At 47.1% G+C, this 22,221-nt stretch overlaps 1 protein-coding gene across 1 annotated transcript in view; it reads left to right on the forward strand.

Moving 5' to 3' along the window:
* TRPC5 (transient receptor potential cation channel subfamily C member 5) overlaps positions 1-22,221 on the forward strand; it is a 276,431-nt gene that overhangs the window by 492 nt on the left and 253,718 nt on the right. The window lies entirely within an intron of this gene.

Below are 22,221 nucleotides of genomic sequence, written 5' to 3' on the forward strand. Positions count from 1 at the left end.
TCCCCCCCACAATCAGATTACATAAATTATAAAGGAGGTAAGTTCTCTGGAGAAGGGGGTCCATGATTGGGCTGAAGTAGTAGCTGCCCGACTTGCACCACCTTCCCAATGTGATGGAATGACATCCTTTACAACAGAAGGATTTAGGTAATGTATGCCAGGAGGGTGGAGAAAGCCTTTGACATTATGGATACTGGCCCTGATTCAGCAAGGATCGCTATTCTGCTTATACGCACGCAATGCAGTTGCTAATATCAGCGGTGATATGTAACTGTTTGCATTCTCATTGCGATTGCAGCCTGACATAAGGACGCTCACTTCCCCTTACTCATATCTGTATAGTTGGGCAACATAGCAAAACAATTGGTAACATCGAGTAACATCGGACCCATACACACAGTTAAGGCAGGTCAGACCTCACTCAGGAATTGCTTACTTCTCCACACGCTATGAGAGAATTAGTATTGGTATCACAGTGACTAATTTATGCACGCCCCTGCAACGGCGTTGAAACGCACTGGCACGCCTGCGTTCACCCGACAACCCCCCGTCACCACCCACAAACGGCACTTTCTGTCAATCACTCTGCCATAGGTCTGCGTACTCTCTGCAGTCCCAATCAAAGCGTCTGGTTCGCGCATACACACTGCGATGCATACGCAGTGCGAGCTAATTAACCGATTGCATGCGTATAATCAACTGCGATCCTTCCCGAATAAGGCCCACTGTTAAGAAGTTTTAGTAAATCCAGCTAGAAGGTGCAATTTTGTATCTTGAAAAAACAAGGTGCGCTGCAGGAAGGGCTAATTTACATTGTGCCAACAGATTTATGCTGCAGGTCAGTGCTCAACTTAAAGTCACAGTGTGAAAATAAATATGCCCAGTTATCCTGTGCTGCATGTAAAACCAGGTAATATTTTACCTGCAAAAAAATTAAATTTGCACCCCTTGCATTGCAAAATGGTTTGTCAGCATGCAGGTTTGTACTAGGGGTGAGCGGGTTCGGATTTCTGAAATCCGAACCCCCCCGAGCCCCCCCGATCCGAGTCCGATCCGAGTCAGGCTCGACTTTTCCCGCCTGACTCGGATCTGAAATCGAGGCAAAACGTCATCATCCCGCCTTCCGAGTCTCGCGGGTTTTGGATCCTATATAAGGTACCCGCGTCGGCGCCATTTTCTCACTCGGCTGTGGACAGTGAAGAGGGAGGGTGGGAGTTAGGGCTGTGTAGTGTAGTGTAGTGTAGTGCTGCTGTTGTCCACTACTTCAAAGTCCATAGGGGCTGGCTGTGTTGTGCTGAGCTGCTGTTGTTAATAGGGGCTGTGTCCACTACTTCAAAGTCCATAGGGGCTGGCTGGACTGTGTTGTGCAGTCAGTTCTCCATAGGGGCTGTGTCCACTCCAAAGTCCTGTGCAGTGTCCCAGTCCTAAAGGAGTGCTGTAGTGTTGTCCAGGGGGTGCTCTGTCCATCAGGGGTGCTCCCCCCAAGTGCTAAAAAAATAATATATTTTCTGTGTTTGTGAATTGTGTGCGCAGTAGCCGCACGTGCATCAACAAAGTAGTGCCAAGCGTGCGCCTGTGTCATAAGTAAAGGGCCGGCTGGCTTGACCGTTAAAGGGTGCTGTAACCCCCGAAAGTACACTCCAGTCCAAACCAAAAAAAAATTATTTTCTGTGTTTGTGAATTGTGTGCGCAGTAGCCGCACGTGCATCAACAAAGTAGTGCCAAGCGTGCGCCTGTGTCATAAGTAAAGGGCCGGCTGGCTTGACCGTTAAGGGTGCTGTAACCCCCGAAAGTACACTCCAGTCCAAACCAAAAAAAAAATTATTTTCTGTGTTTGTGAATTGTGTGCGCAGTAGCCGCACGTGCATCAACAAAGTAGTGCCAAGCGTGCGCCTGTGTCATAAGTAAAGGGCCGGCTGGCTTGACCGTTAAAGGGTGCTGTAACCCCCGAAAGTACACTCCAGTCCAAACCAAAAAAAAATTATTTTCTGTGTTTGTGAATTGTGTGCGCAGTAGCCGCACGTGCATCAACAAAGTAGTGCCAAGAGTGCGCCTGTGTCATAAGTAAAGGGCCGGCTGGCTTGACCGTTAAAGGGTGCTGTAACCCACAAAGTACACTCCAGTCCAAACCAAAAAAAAAATTATTTTCTGTGTTTAGCCGCACGTATATATCAAATCGATATAACATAAATGGAGGACCAAACTTTCTCCGATAAAAATAAAATAGAGAAAGATCAAGAACCACTTCCTCCTAGTGCTGAAGCTGCTGCCACTAGTCATGACATAGACGATAACATGCCATCAACGTCGTCTGCCAAAGCCGATGCCCAATGTCATAGTAGAGGGCACATACAATCCCAAATGGCAAAGTTCAGGAAAATGACCTTGAAAAAGACATTTAAATCAGCTGAAGAGAAACGTAAACTTGCCAATATGCCATTTACGACACGGAGTGGCAAGGAACGGCTAAGGTCGATCCCTAGTATGTTCATGACTAGTGGTTCAGCTTCACATGACGATGGAAGCACTCCTCCCACTAAAAAAATCAAAAGAGTTAAGCTGGCAAAAGCACAGCGAAGAACTGTGCTTTCTAAGAAGATATCACAAATCCCCAAGGAGAGTCCAAGTGTGGTGGTGGTTGCGATGCCTGACCTTCCCAGCACTGGACGGGAAGAGGTGGCTCTTTCCACCATTTGCACGCCCCCTGCAAGTGCTGAAAGGAGCACCCACAGTCCACTTGCTGATATGCAAATTGAAGATGTCACTGTTGAAGTACAACAGGATGAGGATACTGGTGTAGCTGGCGCTGAGGAGGAAGTTGGCGAGGAGGATTCTGATGGTGATGTGGTTTGTTTAAATCAGGCTCCGGGGGAGACAGTTGTTGTCCGTGGGATGAAAAAGCCCATCACGGTCATGCCTGGGCAGAAGACCAAACATTCCACCTCTTTGGTCTGGCAATATTTCTATCCAAATCCGGACAACAACTGTCTTGCCATATGTACCATATGTAAAGGTGAAATAAGTAGGGGTAGGGACGTCAACCACCTAGGAACATCCTCCCTTATACGGCACCTGCAGCGCGTTCATAAAAAGTTACTGTCAAGTTCAGAAACTTTGGCTCAGACCGTAAGCAGTCCAGGGACACCTAAATCCCGTTGTCCTGTTGTATCCAAGCGCCTGCAAACCACACCGTCAACTCCCCCCTCGTCAATTTCCTCCTTAGTCAGGATCGGAAGTAGTCCTGCAGGCCATATCACTGGCATGACTGACTCTCCTATCCGGGATTCCTCCGGAGGATCCTGCATTGCTACGCCTACTGCTGCCGCTGCTGCTGTTGCTGCTGCTGGGAGTCGTTCATCATCCCAGAGAGGAAGTAGGAACACCACTACTTTTACTAAACAATTGACCCTCCAACAGTCCTTAGCGAGGAGGATGAAGTACGACAGCAGTCATCCTGAAGCAAAACGTATAACTGAGGCCTTGACTGTTATGTTGGTGTTAGACGTGCGTCCGGTATCCGCCATTAGTGCAGTGGGATTTAGACAATTGATGGAGGTAGTGTGTCCCCGGTTCCAAATCCCGTCTAGATTCCACTTCACTAGGCAGGCGATACCGAGACTGTACAGAAACGTCAGAAAAAGTGTCCTCAGTGTCCTGAAAAATGCCGTTGTACACAATGTCCACTTAACCACGGACATGTGGACAAGTGGAACAGGGCAGACTAAGGACTATATGACTGTGACAGCCCACTGGGTAGATGTATCACCTTACGCAGCAACAGCAGCAGCGTCACCAGTAGCAGCATCTCAGAAATGCCAGCTCGTTACAAGGCAGGCTACGCTGTGTATCACCGGTTTCAGTAAGAGGCACACCGCCGACAACCTCTTAGAGAAACTGAGGGAAATCATCGCCCAGTGGCTTACCCCACTTAGACTCTCCTGGGGATTTGTGATATCTGACAACGCCACCAATATTGTGCGGGCATTACATCTGGGCAAATTCCAGCACGTCCCATGTTTTGCTCACACAATAAACTTGGTGGTGCAGAATTTTCTGAAAAGCGACAGGGGCGTGCAGGAGACGCTTTGGGTGGCCCGAAAAATTTCTGGCCACTTTCGCCATTCAGCGACTGCGTGCCGAAGACTGGAGCGCCAGCAAACACTCTTGAACCTGCCCCGCCATCACCTGAAGCAAGAGGTTGTGACGCGGTGGAACTCAACCCTCTATATGCTTCAGAGGATGGAGGAGCAGCAAAAGGCCATACAAGCCTATACATCCACCTATGACATAGGCAAAGGAGGGGGTATGCACCTGACTCAAGCGCAGTGGAGAATGATTTCCGTGTTGTGCAAGGTTCTTCAGCCCTTCGAACTTGCCACACGTGAAGTCAGTTCAGACACTGCCAGCTTGAGTCAGGTCATTCCCCTCATCAGGCTTTTGCAGAAGCAGCTGGAGAAAGTGAAGGAGGAGCTAAGACGGAGCGATTCCGCTCGGCATGTGGGACTTGTGGATGAAGCCCTTCATTCGCTTTGCCAGGATTCCAGGGTGGTCAATCTGTTGAAATCAGACCACTACATTTTGGCCACCGTGCTCGATCCTAGGTTTAAAGCCTATGTGGTGTCTCTCTTTCCGACCGACACAAGCCTGCAGAGGTGCAAAGACCTGCTGGTGAACACACTGTCAGCTGAAGCGGAACGTGACACGTCAACGGCTCCTTCTTCATTTTCTCCCGCAACTGGGGCTGCCAGGAAAAAACTTAGGTATCCTAAGCAACCCGCTGGCGGTGATGCAGGGCAGGCAGGACCAAGTTTGGACATCTGGTCCGGACTGAAGGACCTGGCAACAATTTCTGACATGTCTACTGTTACTGCATATGATACTGTCACCATTGACAGAATGGTGGAGGATTACATCGGTGACAGCATCCAAGTAGGCATGTCAGACAGTCCATACCTGTACTGGCAGGAAAAAGAGGCAATTTGGAGGCCCCTGTACAAACTGGCTCTATTTTACCTGAGTTGCCCCCCCTCCAGTGTGTACTCCAAAAGAGTGTTTAGTGCAGCCGGGAACCTTGTCAGCGAAAGGCGTAGGAGGTTGCTTCCACAGAATGTGGAGAAGATGATGTTCATCAAAATGAATTATCAGCTCTTCCAGGGAGACCAGCCTCCAGAAGGTACAGAGGGACCTGTGGTGGTGGATTCAAGTGGGGACGAGTTAATACTTTGTGAGGATGAGGATGTACACACTGAAGAGGGTGAGGAATCGGTGGATGAGGAGGATGAGGATGACATCTTGCCTCCGTAGAGCCAGTTTGTGCAGGGACACATTAATTGCCAGCTTGTTTTGTGGGGGCCCAAACGAACCAATCATTTCAGCCACAGTTGTGTGGCAGACCCTGGCGCTGAAATGATTGATTTGTTAAAGTGTGCATGTCCTGTTTATACAACATAAGGGTGGGTGGGAGGGCCCAAGGACAATTCCATCTTGCACCTCTTTTTTTCTTTGCATTATGTACAGTTTGGGGCCTAGTTTTTCTAACTGCCATCCTGTCTGCCACTGCAGTGTCACTCCTAGATGGGTCACGTGTTTGTGCCGCCCACTCGTGTCGCTTAGCATAGTCATCCAGCTACCTCGGTGCAACCTTTTGGACATAAAAACACTATTGTGAGGTGTGAGGTGTTCAGAATAGACTGGAAATGAGTGGAAATTAAGGTTATTGAGGTTAATAATAGCATAGGAGCAGAAAAACCTACAAATTCTGTGATTTTAGCTGTTTTTATGCTTTTTTTCAAAAAAATACAGATCCAAAACACAAAACCCAGAACCCAAAACACGGAAGGGTGGTTTTGGCAAAACCAATCCAGATCCAAAACACGAAGAAAGATCCAGATCCAAAACCAAAACACAAAACACGAAAAGTGGCCGGTGCACACCCCTAATTTGTACCTTTCTGCTGAATTTGATCCCAATGCTAATTGAGGCTTTACAGTATGTGTACATTAGACTAGGGATGTGCGCCGACCCCCGTGTTTTGGATCTGTACCTCCTTCAAGGTTTTGGATCTGGATTTGGTTTTTAAAAAACCACCCTTGCGTGTTTTGGTTTTGGGTCTGTATTTTTTCAAAAAAATCATAAAAACAGCTGAAATGACATAATTTTGGCCTGTTTTTGTTACTACAGTATTATTAACCTCTCTAACATATATTTCCAGTCATTTCCAGACAAATTTGACCACCTCACAGCTCACAATATTGATTTCAATCAATTTAGGCCAAAAGGTTCGAGCTAGCTGGCTGAATAAGCAAAGTAACAGCAGTGGGCTGCACTAACATGTGGCAGTTTAGCTTCCAACATGGCACGGAATGGCACTGCAGGATGGCAGTTTAATAAACTAGAAAATTAAAAATGTCAGGCAGCAATGCCCCAAACAGCACATAATGCAAAGAAAAGAGGTGCAAGATGGAATTGTCCTTGTGCCCTTCCACCCATCCTTATGTTGTATATAGTAAACAGGACATGCAGTTTAACAAACCAATCACTTCAGCAACAGGGACTGCCAATTGTGGCTGAAGCGAATGGTTTGGGCCCCCACAAAACAAGCTACCAACGGGCAGCTGACAATGATCTCTCCATGCACAAACTGGCTTTACAGAGGCAAGATGTTGTCGCCATCATCCGATTCCTCATCCTCATCAGTGTGTACATCATCTTCACACAATATTAATTTGTCCCTGCTGGAATCCACCATTACAGCCTCCTCTGTAATTTTTGGATGTAATTGGTGGTAAATGTTGGTCTTCCTCGTGAAATTTGTAGTTCATTTTGATGAACATCATCTTTTCCACATTTTGAGGAAGTAACCTCCTCCACCCTTTGCACAAACTGGCTTTGCTTTACTTGAGCTGCCCACCCTCCAGTGTGTACTCAGAAAAAGTTTTCAGCACAGCCGGGAACCTTGTCGATCGCTGACAAGGTTCCTGGCTGTACTGAAAACTCTTTCTGAGTACACACTGGAGGGTGGGCAGCTCAAGTAAAGCAAAGCCAGTTTGTGCAAAGGCCTCCAAATTGCCTTTTTTTCTTGCCAGTAGTGGAATGGACTGTCTGACATGCCTATTTAGATGCTATCATTAAAATAGTTCTCAACCACTCTTTGAATGGTGACCATATCAGATGGAGTCACGGCAGAGGTCTCATTAATTGCAGGCAATTCTTTTAGACCCAACCAGATGTCAAAACTTAGTTGTGTTGACTCATCTGCATCACCAGTGGGTCTTTTTTTGGGAACGTTTAGTTTTTTCCTGGCAGCCGCACTTGCTGGGGAAACTAAAGGAGGAGCCATCGCTGCATCACGTGCCGCTTGAGCTGACAATTTGCTTACCAACAGCTCTTTGCATCTCTTCAAATCTGTGGGCCTGATTCAGCAAGGAATACACGCAAGCAGACGCATGCACTCGTCCGAGAGAATATGCTAATCAATACATATGCACGGAGACCGCAGCAAAAGATGCAGACGCTCGGGCCCATATTAAGCCGCCCAACTCCCTTTACTCACAACCTGATCAGCACGCAAGATAGCGTTAACATCGGTAACATCGAGAACCATTGGACCTATTAGCATAATAGTGGTTGACCTGCCGCAGGAATTTGGCCGCTTCTGGTGTACAGCTTACGGTATAGCTGCATATGCCGCCACACTGCCTTAATTATGCACGCCCCTATAAAGGTGTTATAATGCAGTGTTCACCTGACCACCCCTGTCAGCATCCATAAATGGCACTTCCTATCAATCATTTTTGAAAGAGTCTGTGTACACACTGGGGGTCATTCAGACCCGCTCGCGAGCGCAGGACACTCGCAAGCGGGTCGATGTTACCCCAATGCGCATGCGCACGACGGAGGGCGCTCCATCGTGCGCATGCGCGAGACCCGGACAGCGACAGCCAAGCTGTCGCTCCGGGTCTCGCTCCAAAGGGGGCGTGCTGTCAATGGTGACTGACAGCACGCCCCCTTTGGATGATGTAGACGGACTAGTATCATCATGACTGGTGGCACTGGCAGCAGCTCCAGCACTAGTATGTGGTTCCTGCTCTCCTCTCAACTGATCGTTCTCCATATATACAAACATGAATGAAGTGGGGTACAGCATGTCAATTTGTACCAATTTTAAATATTACACTGCCGTATCAATGACCTACAGTGTCACAATATGTTTATGAATTAGAAAAGAATAACACACTGCACTATCACTTACAGTTTCACAAGATTTTTTTATGAATAAGAAAAGAATAACACGCTGCGCTGCCACTTACAGTGTCACAATATTTTTATGAATAAGAATAACACACTGCTCTAAGACTTAGTGTCACAATCATGTGGTCTTATTTAAAACTGAGGTTGCATTTGAGTCTCTGAACCCCAACACCTGTGGGTGTGTCTGACCCCTCTAAGCCCCTGAGAGTGCATCTGAACACTGACACTCGAGCCCCTGCACCCTATAACTGTATGGGTGTGTCATTGCAGGGTGCGGGGGAGTTGTGGAGCAATGAAGTGCCTTCAATACACTACTGCAACATTATTGAACAGGAAATCATGTGGTCTTATTTAAAACTGAGGTTGCATTTGAGTCCCTGAACCCCAACAACTGTGGGTGTGTCTGATATTCAATTAGTGTGGATGGATAAGGTGCGTTTTTACATTTTTTTATAACTTCACTTGAGCGACTTTTAAATATGCTTGCACCCATTTTCAAGTACCCCAAATATGACAAGAATACTTATCTTCACCAAAAAAAGTGCTTAATGCTATTCTTCACCACTTGTGCAAAGATGCTAATTAGAGGCAATTGTACCACCTTAAGTACCCCAGTTTTATTAGGGCTAATCGGGCACTACTACATTGATCCCCAATGTTTCTGCATCTTTTTGGGGGGTTCAGGCTTATTTCCCCGATTCTGACACCACTTTTCACCTGTTCTGACTTTGCGTGTCGCCATTTTCAGGTCTTTTGGAATTGAATAGGGCGAATCACGGGTAAGCGCACAATAAGTTTCCGCGGCTAAAATACACTATGTAGGCAAAAAGTACGGCATGTGAAACTTTATCGCATTAGCGAAACTAATTGAATACGGGCCTGAATAGTAATTAAGTTCAAGTGAATGCAGAGTTTAATTGAATGCCTGCAGCACTGTTCAACATAATTACATAATTGGCCTTTACAACAGGCATTGATAACAAGATAATACTGTATAGTTTATTGATATAAATCTGCATAAGACAATACATAACATAACCACATGAATACTGTAATTACACCTTTGTCCTAAAAATTTCATAAATTTGCTGAAAATCAAAGAAATCAGAGAAATCTCAGAGGAGGCCCTTTTTATAGTTTTTATTTACATATTCCTTATGCAAAGTGTAATATGATGTTAATTAATTTATGATTATATGAAACCAACTTTAATGAATGTTCTTGGACTGCATATTCCATAGAGACAACCTCCATAGGGACAAATTAGGAGCTAAATCATTAAATTAAATCTATTTTCTATTAGATAAATAAGTAACTCTTTGAAGGAGAAAATGATTTTCCAATTCCTTGTGATAGTTTATTTTCTTTAATATAACAAGAAAGAGCTTGTATAAATGGACCTACTGTAGATTTTTTAACAATTTAATATCAATGCATATATATTTCTTAAGGTGCGTACACACTGGGCGATTAAAGTGGATGACTGAACGATATCGTTATCGTTCAGTCGTCCACTGTATCGTCCATTTTTAACACCAAAACAATGAACAATAACAATGATGCGCGTTCCCATGGGTCGTTCATTATTGTCGTTAATCGGGTAAACATGCAGGCCAACCTGACGATATCGTCAGGTTGCTGCATGTTGGGGAGTGGGGGAGAGAGCCGGGTGCTGAACGATATCGTTAATGATATCGTTCAGCGGGTGTGCTCAATGTCATGAACGACATTGAGCACACCCTGCCAGGGACACACTAGACGATATCGCTCAGGGAGCATCTCGTCTAAAAGTGCATACACACACAACGATTTTTTGAACGGTTATCGTTAACGATATAGTTAATCATTCATTCGTTGAATAAATTGTTCACTTTCTAAGTTAAAACGATGAACAGTTATCGTTCATGCGCGTTCACATTTGTAGTTTGTAGTTCAGTCAGACTGACCAACTCAACGATTTTCATTAAGGGAATATGCAAAAACCGTTTGTAGTTCAAAAAAATCGTTCATTACACTTTCAAAAATCTGACAGATAATTTGACAATCTGACAGAAAATCGTTCATAAAATCGTTGGTAACAAAATCGTTGTGTGTGTATGCAGCTGTATAAGATGGCAAATGCAGATATTATTGTCATTATTCAGATCATTACAGATTATGACCATATCTCAGGATAAAGTGAAATAAATAGTGTATCTAGTTATGAGATCTCATATCCAGAAACATGCTTGTTAACCACAATGTTACGAAAACCAGGAGGAAACAAATACATACTTTCTATCTATCTATCTATCTATCTATCTATCTATCTATCTATCTATCTATCTATCTATCTATCTATCACTGCTGCTTAGTGTTATGCTGGGTACCCACTGGACCTGATTCAGACCCGCTCGCAAGCACTTGAGCGCTCGCAAGCGGGTCGATGGTAGGCTCTGCGCAGTGCAGCAGCCGCACTGCGTGTGCGCAAGCCCCAGAGAGAGAGAGAGAAATTCTCTCACTCCGTGGCTCACTACAAAAGGGGCGGCTGTCGACGTTGATCGACAGCTCGCTCATTTTGTAGGCGTGGTGGGGGGGTGGCTTCACAAACGGAGACATTCCCAAGCGAACGCCTGCCGTTTGTGGGCGGACCCACTGACATCACCAGTGATGTCAGTGGGAGTGCTTCTGGCTCTATTATAGCCGGAAGCTCTCTGGGGCTTGCGGCCACGATACCCTACCACAAGGGTCTCGTCGCAAGCCCACAGCTAAGCGAGCGGCCAGGAGGCCGCACAATAAAAAAAAAAAACGCCCTGATTCAGAGCGAGCGCTCTTTCAGAGCGTCCGTCTCTGAATCAGGCCCACTGTGCGATAAATTACAGATGCAATATATTTTGCAGAATATATGTATAGGCAGGGGAGTATCTATAATGGGCGCAGGGTGTGCGGAGAACACGGGCCCCTGGGTCCAGGGGGGCCCCGCACCGCACAACCTGCACCCATAGAATTACTTACCTCTCCAGAGTCCCACATAGGCGTGGGGGTCCGGCGCTGTAAACACAACTGGAAAATGGCCGCCACAGCCATTTTCCTGTTGTTTGCGCATGCGCAGTACAGGGAAAAATGGCCGCCGCAACCATTTTCCCGGTGACCGGTGCATCCTCTATAGACTCTGGGTGCACTCTAGTGCCCAGAGTCTATAACTCCGGCGGTGGCCGTGCACAGCTCAGTGCGCTGCCGGCTGCCGGACAGAGAAGAGGGGACCCGTGTGAAAGACTGCACACGGGCCCCCTCCTCTCTAGGAACACCCCTGTATATAGGCGACTAACCAACCCATTATGCTGGCCGCAGGATAAGCTGACAATGACGTCACAACTGGGTGGGCAAATTAAAGTGCCGGCCCAGTTGTGGTGTCTGGCCAGAGACATCGACCGGCGGATTGGTTAATGTGTATGCTCACCAAATCGATTGCTTGGCCAGTGGGATGGTCAGCTGTGTACCACAGTGTCATAAACACATCAACATTGCTGGCCATGCCAAAACACAATGGAGTATTGGTAATATTGATAAAAGGTTAGCATATTAATAGGTGTCACTCAGTAATCTAATAGCCACATCATATGACTTTTGATGACTTGATGAAATGAAACGATGGTCTCGTTCACTGGTCTCATTCACTGGCTAGTTCTGATGTGAGGTTCAGGTAGAGAAGATTTATACATGTATGCAATGCGTATATTTGCTCTGATGAACAGCCAAGTATATTGTAACAGCAGGCTGTATTTAGAGTGTTGAAAAATACTGATGGATTAATGACATGGTAACAAGTAAGGGCCATATTCAATTGCCGGCGAAAAGCCGTTATCGGCGATACTTTTTCGCCAATGACATCATTTTCGCCGCTTTCCAGTTATCCCCGTATACAATTGTTCTGACTTTTCGCTTGTGCGAAAAGTCAATGCATCGGGACCTGCGAAAAAGTATCACCTATGACTAGGTAGCGAGAAAAAGAGCAAAATTGGGGTTTTGGGGTACAAGCTTCCAAAAACCACCTTGCAACCCTTGGACAGTCCCCCAAAGGTATTGTGTGTCAAAATATTTTTAAAACGTACCACGGGACACCCCAAAACACTACTTTCATTTTGGGGGCGAAAAAAACAAAAGTTGGGGGTCAAACTTCTAAACTAGCTAAATAGACTCAGTATGCGCCAGGTGTTTTTTAGTTTGCAGATGGTTGCGGTAGGTGGATTTTCACGTTTTTTAAAAGTTCACATTACCCACTTTAAAATATGCTTGCAACCATTTTCTGGCTCTCCAAATTTGATGGGACTACTTTTTTTTCCCCAAAAAACTTGCTAAATCCTATTCTTCACCACTTTCAAATATGCAAAATAGCAGCTAATCAGACCATTTAAACAACCCAAATACCTGCAGCAGGGCTATTCGGGGGTACCCATAGTGAACCCCCATGTCAGAGCATCTTTTGGGGGGTGTCAGCCTGATTTCCCCAAAAATGACAGCACTTTCTGCTCATTTCATTTTAGCCGGGTCACGTTTTCGACGATTTGGTATTGAATAAGGCAATATGCGGGGACGAGCACAATACTTTTTCCCCCAGAAAAGCGGCGATGATGGCGAAAAGTCCGGCAACTGACTTTTCGCTCCTAATTAAATATGCCCCTAAGTGTGTTTTAAGTAGAGATGTGATTGTGCGCCAACCCTCGTGTTTTGGTTTTGGATCTGGATCTACCCTGTTTTTGGATCTGGATTAGTTTTGAAAAAAACTGTTTTGTTTTCGTGTTTTGGTTTTGGATCTAGATTTTTTCTTAAAAAATCATAAAAACAGCTAAAATCACATAAAATGGGCCTGTTTTTGTTCCTACAGTATAATTAACCTCAATAACATTTACTTCCAGTAATTTCCAATCAATTTTGACCACTCCACAATATTATTTGCTTCATCTAGTTAAGGCCAAAAGGTTGCATCCAACTAGCTGCCTGACTAAGCTAAGTGACACAGTGGGGGGCACTAACATGTGGCAGTTCAGTTTCTAATTTCCAACACGGATCCAGTGGGTTATACAGTGTGGGCTGGATACACCAATAGTGCACTTACTGTGACAGCAGTGTCGGCAGAGCGGGGTTGCTGAAGGTGTCCTCCTCAGTACATGGAATGGCAGTGCTGCGGTGCTGGCAGTGTCCTCAGTGATGGGTACCAGTGATGTCGGCAGTGCGGGGTGCCAGCGGTGTCTTTAGTGCAGGTTTGCTGGCTGTGTCGGCAGTGCGGGGGTGCCAGCGGTGTCTTAGTGCAAGTTTGCTGGCTGTGTCGGCAGTGCGGGGGTGCCAGCGGTGTCTTAGTGCAGGTTTGCTGGCTGTGTCGGCAGTGCGGGGGTGCCAGCGGTGTCTTTAGTGCAGGTTTGCTGACTGTGTCGGCAGTGCAGAGGTGCTCTCAATGCAGGGTGCCGGTGGTGTCGGCAGAGCGGGGGTGCCAGCAGTGTCTTTAGTGCAGGTTTGCTGGCTGTGTTGGCAGTGCGGGGGTGCCAGTGGTGTCTTTAGTGCAGCTTTGCAGGCTGTGTCAGCAGTGCGGGGGTGCCAGCGGTGTCTTTAGTGCAGGTTTGCTGGCTGTGTTGGCAGTGCGGGGGTGCCAGCGGTGTCTTAGTGCAGGTTTGCTGGCTGTGTCGGCAGTGAGGGGGTGCCAGAGGTGTCCTCATTGCAGGTTTGCTGACTATGTCGGCAGTGCAGAGGTGTTCTCAATGCAGGGTGCCGGCGGTGTCGGCAGAGCGGGAGTGCCAGCTGTGTCCTCAGTTCAGGTTTGTTGACTGTGTCGGCAGTGCAGGGGTGTTGGTGGTGTCCTCAGTGTGGGAGTGTCGGCAGTGTGGGGGTTGCTGACGGTGTCCTCAGTACGTTGGGCAGCAGTGCAGGAGTGTCGGCAGTGGTGGTCTCGGCAGCGGGGGATGCTGCCAGTGGGGGTGCCGGTGGTGTCAGCAGCGGGGGGTGCCGGCGGTGGGGGATGATGGGCGCTATCTTCTTTTTCTTCTTTTGTGCTGTTTTCAATGGGCTTAACGCTGATTGGCTGAGAGCCGTGACAGACGGCTCTCTCAACCAATCAGCGTTAAGCCGGCTGAAAACAAAACCTTGCGACTCGACAGAAGGGTCGCGAGGTTTTGCCTCGGGGCAGGGATCCGGGGCAGGGAGGGAGATCTGAGCTGCGCTCGGATCGCCCCGGATCCCCCAAATTCGGGTGGGTTCGGATCTTTTAAAACCGAATCCGCTCATCTCTAGTTTTAAGTGTACACTACTTTGTATAATTAATATTAGCAATTTTATCCATCAGTACAATTATGAGCATCTGGTATGCAAAAATATGCAAGTTGTAGTGAATATGTTATCACTTAAGAAGAATCCATACACATAACACTTTGCCAGCCTTCAGCAATGGAAATGATAGCTTGAAATATTATAACTGCACCAAATACATTTTACATTAACATTTTACAGCCAAAAATATCACATGACATACAGTCTGTACACAAGAAACCTTTTGAAATATGAGAATATATAGATATTGCTGTATGCAGACAGGTGGATAAAAGTGGCTAGTGCTCGAAAGAGGTGCTAATAATTGATGGATTGATCTTCAACAGCTGCAGCCACAAAAAGGGGATTGCAAATCCCATAGTAATGAATTGAAAAGAAACCCAGGCAGCACTTGCTGGATATATGATGAACAAAGACTTATAAAAATGTAACGATTTCCTTCTATATACTGTACATGTTATTCAAAGATAAATTATTATATTGGAGTAATACAGTACAAGAGAAGTGTTAATACAAGGTCCAGAAAGAGGTCCTATATAAACTATGTATTTATGCTGCATATAATTAAGGACACTTATCTAGTTTGTATGCTCCCAAATGCTGTAAACCAGGGCTAGCCAAAGATGGGGTCCTCGAGAGCTACCAACAGTGCATGTTTTCTAGGTCTCCTCACAGAATCGCAAGTTAAATAATTAGCTCCACCTGTGGATCTTTTCAAATGTGTTATACCCCTTTTACACCGGAGCTAAACCCAGGTTATTACAGGGTTAACCCGGGCAGCTCCCTGTTGTAAAAGGGGAGAGGGTTGGATCGCCGGGTCGAGTGACCCGGCAATCCAATCCAGGTAAATAGCATGGTTTAACACAGGCGTAGCCCGTGAAACCCTGCTGTGAGAACAGCGCACTCCGGGTCACGATGACCTGGAGTGCGCTGCTAGCCGGCCGATTGGTCCGGCTTCAATGGCGCTTGGAGATGACGTCATCTCCAAGCGTCCACTTTCATGCCGGGAAAGCCAGGTCTATGCAGACCCGACTGTGGTGTGAGCGGCGCCGACTCGGGCTATCCCGAGTCGGCGCCAGCTAAATTCCGGGTCTGATCCGGATAGGAACTCTGGGCCTAATTCAGACCCACTCGCAAGCGCAGAGCGCTCGCAAGTGGGTCGATGTTGGCCCAGTGCGCATGCACACGACGGAGGCGGCTGCGTCGTGCGCATGCGTGAGACCCGGATAGCGAAGGGCAAACCATCGCTCCGGGTCTCGCACCAAAGGGGGCGTGCTGTCGATGTTGAGTGACAGCTCACCCCCTTTGGTGGGCGTGCTGGGGCCGTGCCTGCCCAGACAGAGGCGTTCCCATGGGAACGCCTACCATCCTGGGCTGGCCCCACTGACATCACAAGTGATGTCAGTGGGAGTGCCTTCGGCTCTGATAGAGCCGAAGGCACTCCAGGGCTTGCGGCAACTAGACCCTACCACAAGGGTCTCGTCGCAAGCCCGATAGTCGCGATGGTCTCGACCATCGCGACCATCTTCCTAGCCGTTCGCTAAAGCTGTGGGTGGTCACCCACAGCTATACGAGCGGCCACGAGGCCGCTCTAAAATTAAGAAGGACGGCCCTGATTCAGAGCGAGCGCTCTGTCAGAGCGTCCGGCTCTGAATCAGGGCCTCTGGCCATCGCGACCATCGGGCTTGCGACGAGACCCTGCAGTAGGATCTCGTTGCCGCAAGCCCAGGAGTGCTTTTGGCTCTATCAGAGCCAAAAGCACTCCCACTGACATCACTAGTGATGTCAGTGGGGCCGGCCCCAGACGGTAGGTGTTCCCATGGGAACGCATCCGTCTGGGCAGCAATGCCCCCGGCATGCCCACCAAAGGGGGCATGCTGTCAATCAACATCAACAGCGCGCCCCTTTTGATGCGAGACCCATAGCGACGGCTAATCGGTCTTTGTTTATACAGTATAACCAGCGTTTCAGGCCTGATTAGAAAATACATTAAATAATAAGCAAACTGCCACTACACAGTTATGGGCCACTGAGGCAGTAGAGTTTAGTGCAGCACAGGAAATTGCATGCTATACACTTTTTTATTGTCTACTGATAGTGTTCATTTTCCTGTCCAGCGAATGGGCATCACACACTGGCCAACAGGCAATAGGTTATGTACTGTATATTGGCCATCAAGGCATGGACACCATGCTATCTACTTTCCGCAAATAAAATTGTCTCTGTCTGTTGAACTAGCCACCCTGAAATTGGGTCTAGATAGTATTATATTATGCGCTAACTACTAGGTAATACAAAGGCCGCCAAGAAATAGATTCTGTTTTGTACAATGACCACAAGAAATGGGCTCCATACTATCAACTTTGGACAAGTTAAACTACTCTCCCTGGAATGAGGCTCAACTTTCACTGGTTCGGACTTGGACAGTAGCCCGTGTCTCAGATGGGCACTCCATCTCACACTTACACACGCTGTCCCAGACAGTGTGAGCCCGGAAAGCTGCAGATCTATCTGCTGCTTCTGTGTGAACAATGGTGAGAGCAGCTGGGAGCGCACAGTCTGGTATACATATGCAGAGCGCTGTATCCAAAGCTGCTCTGTGCATGGAAGAGGCTGTCCTCTCCGTTACCATAACACCATAGCATTGGTTTTCTAGCTCCCTTTTGCATTGCCACACTTACAGGGGTATTCAATATGGGAGCGATAACATCATTTTTGCGTTAATATCGCACTTTTGACGTCATTATCGCAGGTTTGACTTTTACACCGTATTCAATTTCAAAGATTTATCGCAGTTTTGAAAAGTCTTTGATAAAAAACAGGGATAACTTTTCACCATTGAATAGGTGTCGAAAAAAAGTGCAGAATTGGGGTTTAGGGGTGCAGGCTTAAAAATATAGCCTGCACCCCTGGGAATGACATTTAAAAAAGAACTGTGTCAAAAAAAGTAAAAAAAAAAAAATAGGGACACCCCAAAAAAAAGAATTTAAAAATTGGAGTAAAAAAAAAAAATGGGAAAAAATTGTTTAAGAATAGGGAAATAGGTTCAGGGCTATTCTGCAAGTATGCGGCAGGTGTTTTCTAGAATAGAATTATAGCGGCAGGTGCACAAATGCAGAATTTTTAAAAACTTACTTTAGGGATATAAAAATATGCTAGTACCCATTTTCATGTACCCCAAATTTGATGGGACCACTTAAAAAAACGAAAAAAATAACCTAAGTGCTCTTCTGCATCACTTCTTCAATGTCGGGAAAAAAACACCTGCTGCGGCTATTTAAATCCCCGACTTTCAATTAAAGGCTAAAACCGGGGTACCCATAGTGTTCCCCCATGTTTTTACTACTTTAAGGGGGTCTTACAATTTTTTTAAGGAAAAATTCGTAACTTTACGCAAATCCAACTTCGGAGTTTCCCGTTTTCGTTAATTTTATATTGAATACGGGTATAAGCGGGAGCGCGCCCGATACTTTAACGCAGGTAAAAACTCCGATATGAAACGTTAACTTCGACAGTGAAGTTAACGTTTCATATTGAATACCCCTCATAGTATTTTTTTTCTAAATTTCGGGGTAAAGGGGTGTCCATGCCACTATGATATGGCCACGTCTGCAGCTTTTTTGCCACATCCATCTTGCCATTGCCATGTGCTTGTAGAAAAGCTGGGGCCTTCATTTGCCAACCCAGGTAAACATTGCCAGTCAGCCCCTGGTGTGGGGCCCCTGGGCAACTGCCCCAGCTACCCTGCTGTTAATCAGGCTCTTAAATAATGCTCTTAAATTCTCTCCCTCTCCCTCTCTCTCTCACCCTCTCCGTCTCTCGCTCTCTCTCTCTCCCCTTGACAAACCCACAACTGTTTTATTAAAGGTGTGCAAAGCATTATAGACTATCTCCTATATAGTTTGAGACATTGCAGAACCTCCCATATCAGAGTAAAAGAGAGAGTTTTCATGCTATGTTTTTGAAGCTTGCAAAGCAACTTTGAGTCCTGCTGGAGAAAAGCGTAATATAAATAAAATTATAATTATTATTGTTATTTTATTTATACAGTATCATCTTACATGTATTTTTGATGGCATTATCCTTCAAGAAACATCATCTGTCTTATTTAATAACACAGTGCATAGAGAAATGGCATGATGTAACCCATAGCAAACAATTATGGATCAACCTTCATTACAGTAACTACACTTCAAGGTGTTACGAAAGGTATGCACAAGTTAAATGATCACAACCAGTCTTGACGTGGCCTTCCCCGTCATGTATTGGTAGGGGGTGGAGCCTAATGGCATGAATTGCCCACCACCATCAGAAACCTGATGCTGCAAGTCTGGGAAATCGGGATGGCCATCATTCTGGTTACCATCGATAGCAATATAGCAAGTGCCCCTCGATGGTTACCAACTATGGAATTGATTACCATCGATGGTTTCTTCATGGGCCAATCAGATCCTGGGGGCAGGGCTATGTGGGTGTCAGAGGCGGAGCTATGCTTCATGTCCTGGCACCTTGTGAAAAAACAAACAAAACACATTTGGTTATGCTGTGTCATCGATGAAGGGAAACCATCTGGTTCTTCACCATCGATGGTAAAAGAATTCTACATCGGCCATAATAAATCGATGAATATAAATCATCGATAGCCATCCCTACTGCAGCACGTAGTGTGTGTGCACTCTGGGCCTGATTCAGACCCGGTCGCTAGCGCTGAGCGCTCGCAACCGGGTCGATGGTGGTCCACAGCGCATGCGCACGACCGAGCTGGTTCCGTCATGCGCATGCGCAAGACCCGGCTAGCAACGGGCATCCTTCGCTCCGGGTCTCGCACCAATGGGGTCGAGCTGTCGATGTTGAGTGACAGCTTGCCCCCTTTGGTGGACGGGCCGGGGGGGTGGCTGCCCAAACGGAGGTGTTCCCATGAGAACACCTGCCATTTGGGGGCAGCCCCACTGACATCACGAGTGATGTCAGTGGAGAGATTCCGGCTCTGTTAGAGCCGAAGTCTCTTTGGGGCTTGTGGCCACGAGACCCTACCACAAGGGTCTCGTCGCAAGCCCGATGGTCTTGACCATCGTGACCATCATCATGGCTGCTCTCAATAGCTGTGGGTGGTCACCCACAGCTATGCGAGCGGCCAAGAGGCCGATCCAAAAAAAAAAAGCCCGGGCCTGATTCAGAGCGAGCGGCTCTGAATCAGGCCCTCTGTCCCTTCCTTCCACTCTCTCGCCCTTTCTCTCTTCCCTCTCATCCTGTCTCCCTCCCTCTCTTTCTCTCCCTCCTCCTCCCTTTCTCTCCCCCTCCTTCTCTTTCTCCAACATAACTTCTCTCTCTCTCTATCTCCCTCCCTCTCTGTCTCCCTCCCTTTCTCTCTCACCCTCTCACTTTCTGCCCCCCATTTCTCTCCCCCACCCTCCATCCCTCTCTCTCTCCCTTTATTTTGCTCGCCCTCCCTCCCCCTCCCTCACTTTCTCACTTTTTCTCCCCCTTTCCCCCCCTCTCTGTCTGCCTTCTTGTCCCTACCTCCCTCTCTCTGCCTCCCTTTCTCTCCCCTTCCTCATTCTCTCTCTCCCTCCCTCCTTCGTGACTTATCTCTCTCTATCTCCCTTTCTCTCTCCCCCTTCCTCTCTTTCTCTCCAACCCTCTCTCCAAGAGCGATGGTGCCACCCACAAAGTCCTTCGTTCTGTGAAGTGGCACTGGTCAGAAATCCTTAGTTATGATACTGTTTGCCAGTATTTAGTTGTCCCTATGGGATCTATTCACTAAGCCTTGGAGAGAGATAAAGTGGAGAAAGATAAGTACAAATAAATCAGCTCCTGTAATTTTTCAAACACAGCCTGTAACATGACAGTTAGGAGCTGATTGATTGGCTTTGTGAATAGACCCCCATGTATGAAACTCAAAGCATCTTTAATTTAGGGGTGAGCGGTTCAGATTTCTGAAATCCGACCCCCCCGAGCCCCCCCCCCGTCCGAGGCCGATCCGAGTCAGGCTCGACTTTTCCCGCCTGACTCGGATCTGAAATCGAGGCAAAACGTCATCATCCCGCCTTCCGGGTCTCGCGGGTTTTGGATCCTATATAAGGTACCCGCGTCTGCGCCATTTTCTCACTCGGCTGTGGACAGTGAAGAGGGAGGGTGGGAGTTAGGGCTGGCTGGGCTGTGTAGTGTAGTGTAGTGTCGTGCAGAGTAGTTTTGTGCTGTGCTGTGCTGTGCTGCGCTGTGCTGCTGTTGTCCATAGGGGCTGTGTCCACTACTTCAAAGTCCATAGGGGCTGGCTGTGTTGTGCTGTGCTGCAGTTGTCAATAGGGGCTGTGTCCACTACTTCAAAGTCCATAGGGGCTGGCTGGACTGTGTTGTGCAGTCAGTTGTCCATAGGGGCTGTGTCCACTCCAAAGTCCTGTGCAGTGTCCCAGTCCTAAAGGGGTGCTGTAGTGTTGTCCAGGGGGTGCTCTGTCCGTCAGGGGTGCTCCCCCCAAGTGCTAAAAAAAATAAATATTTTTTCTGTGTTTGTGAATTGTGCGCGCAGTAGCCGCACGTGCATCAACAAAGTAGTGCCAAGTGTGCGCCTGTGTCATAAGTAAAGGGTCGGCTGGCTTGACCGTTAAAGGGTGCTGTAACCCCCAAAGTACACTCCAAACCAAATAAAAAAATATTTTCTGTGTTTGTGAATTGTGTGCGCAGTAGCCGCACGTGCATCAACAAAGTAGTGCCAAGCGTGCGCCTGTGTCATAAGTAAAGGGCCGGCTGGCTTGACCGTTAAAGGGTGCTGTAACCCCCAAAGTACACTCCAAACCAAATAAAAAAATATATTCTGTGTTTGTGAATTGTGTGCGCAGTAGCCGCACGTGCATCAACAAAGTAGTGCCAAGCGTGCGCCTGTGTCATAAGTAAAGGGCCGGCTGGCTTGACCATTAAAGGGTGCTGTAACCCCCAAAGTACACTCCAAACCAAATAAAAAAATATTTTCTGTGTTTGTGAATTGTGTGCACTGTGGCTGCAGGTGCATCAACAAAGGAGCAGCGCCAAGCGTGCGCCTGTGTCCCATAAGTAAAGAGCCGGCTGGCTCATTTCTTAAAGGGTGGTGTAACCCACAAAGTGCACTACTCTCCAGCAAAAATAAAAAAATATTTTCTGTGTTTGTGTGCGCCTTAGCCGCACGTATATATCAATATAACATAAATGGAGGACCAAACTTTCTCCGATAAAAATAAAATAGGGAAAGATCAAGAACCACTTCCTCCTAGTGCTGTTGCTGCTGCTGGGAGTTGTTCATCATCCCAGAGAGGAAGTAGGAACACCACTACTTTTACTAAACAATTGACCCTCCAACAGTCCATAGCGATGAGGATGAAGTACGACAGCAGTCATCCTGAAACAAAATGTATAACTGAGGCCTTGACTGCTATGTTGGTGCTAGACGTGTGTCCGGTATCCGCCATTAGTGCAGTGGGATTTAGACAATTGATGGAGGTAGTGTGTCCCCGGTTCCAAATCCCGTCTAGATTCCACCTGCATCCTCAAAGCAGCAGCGACAAGCGTGCGTCTGTCTGTTAAAGGGTGGTGTAACCCTCAAAGTGCGCTCCACAAACAATAAAAAAATTCTTCTTTTTTTTTCTCTTTGTGAAATGTGTGGGCTGTAGCCGCACCTGCATCCTTAAAGCAGCAGCGACAAGC

The sequence above is a fragment of the Taudactylus pleione genome, unplaced genomic scaffold (genome assembly GCF_031769625.1).
Source record: "Taudactylus pleione unplaced genomic scaffold, aTauple2 ptg000296l, whole genome shotgun sequence".
NCBI classification, from domain to species: domain Eukaryota; kingdom Metazoa; phylum Chordata; class Amphibia; order Anura; family Myobatrachidae; genus Taudactylus; species Taudactylus pleione.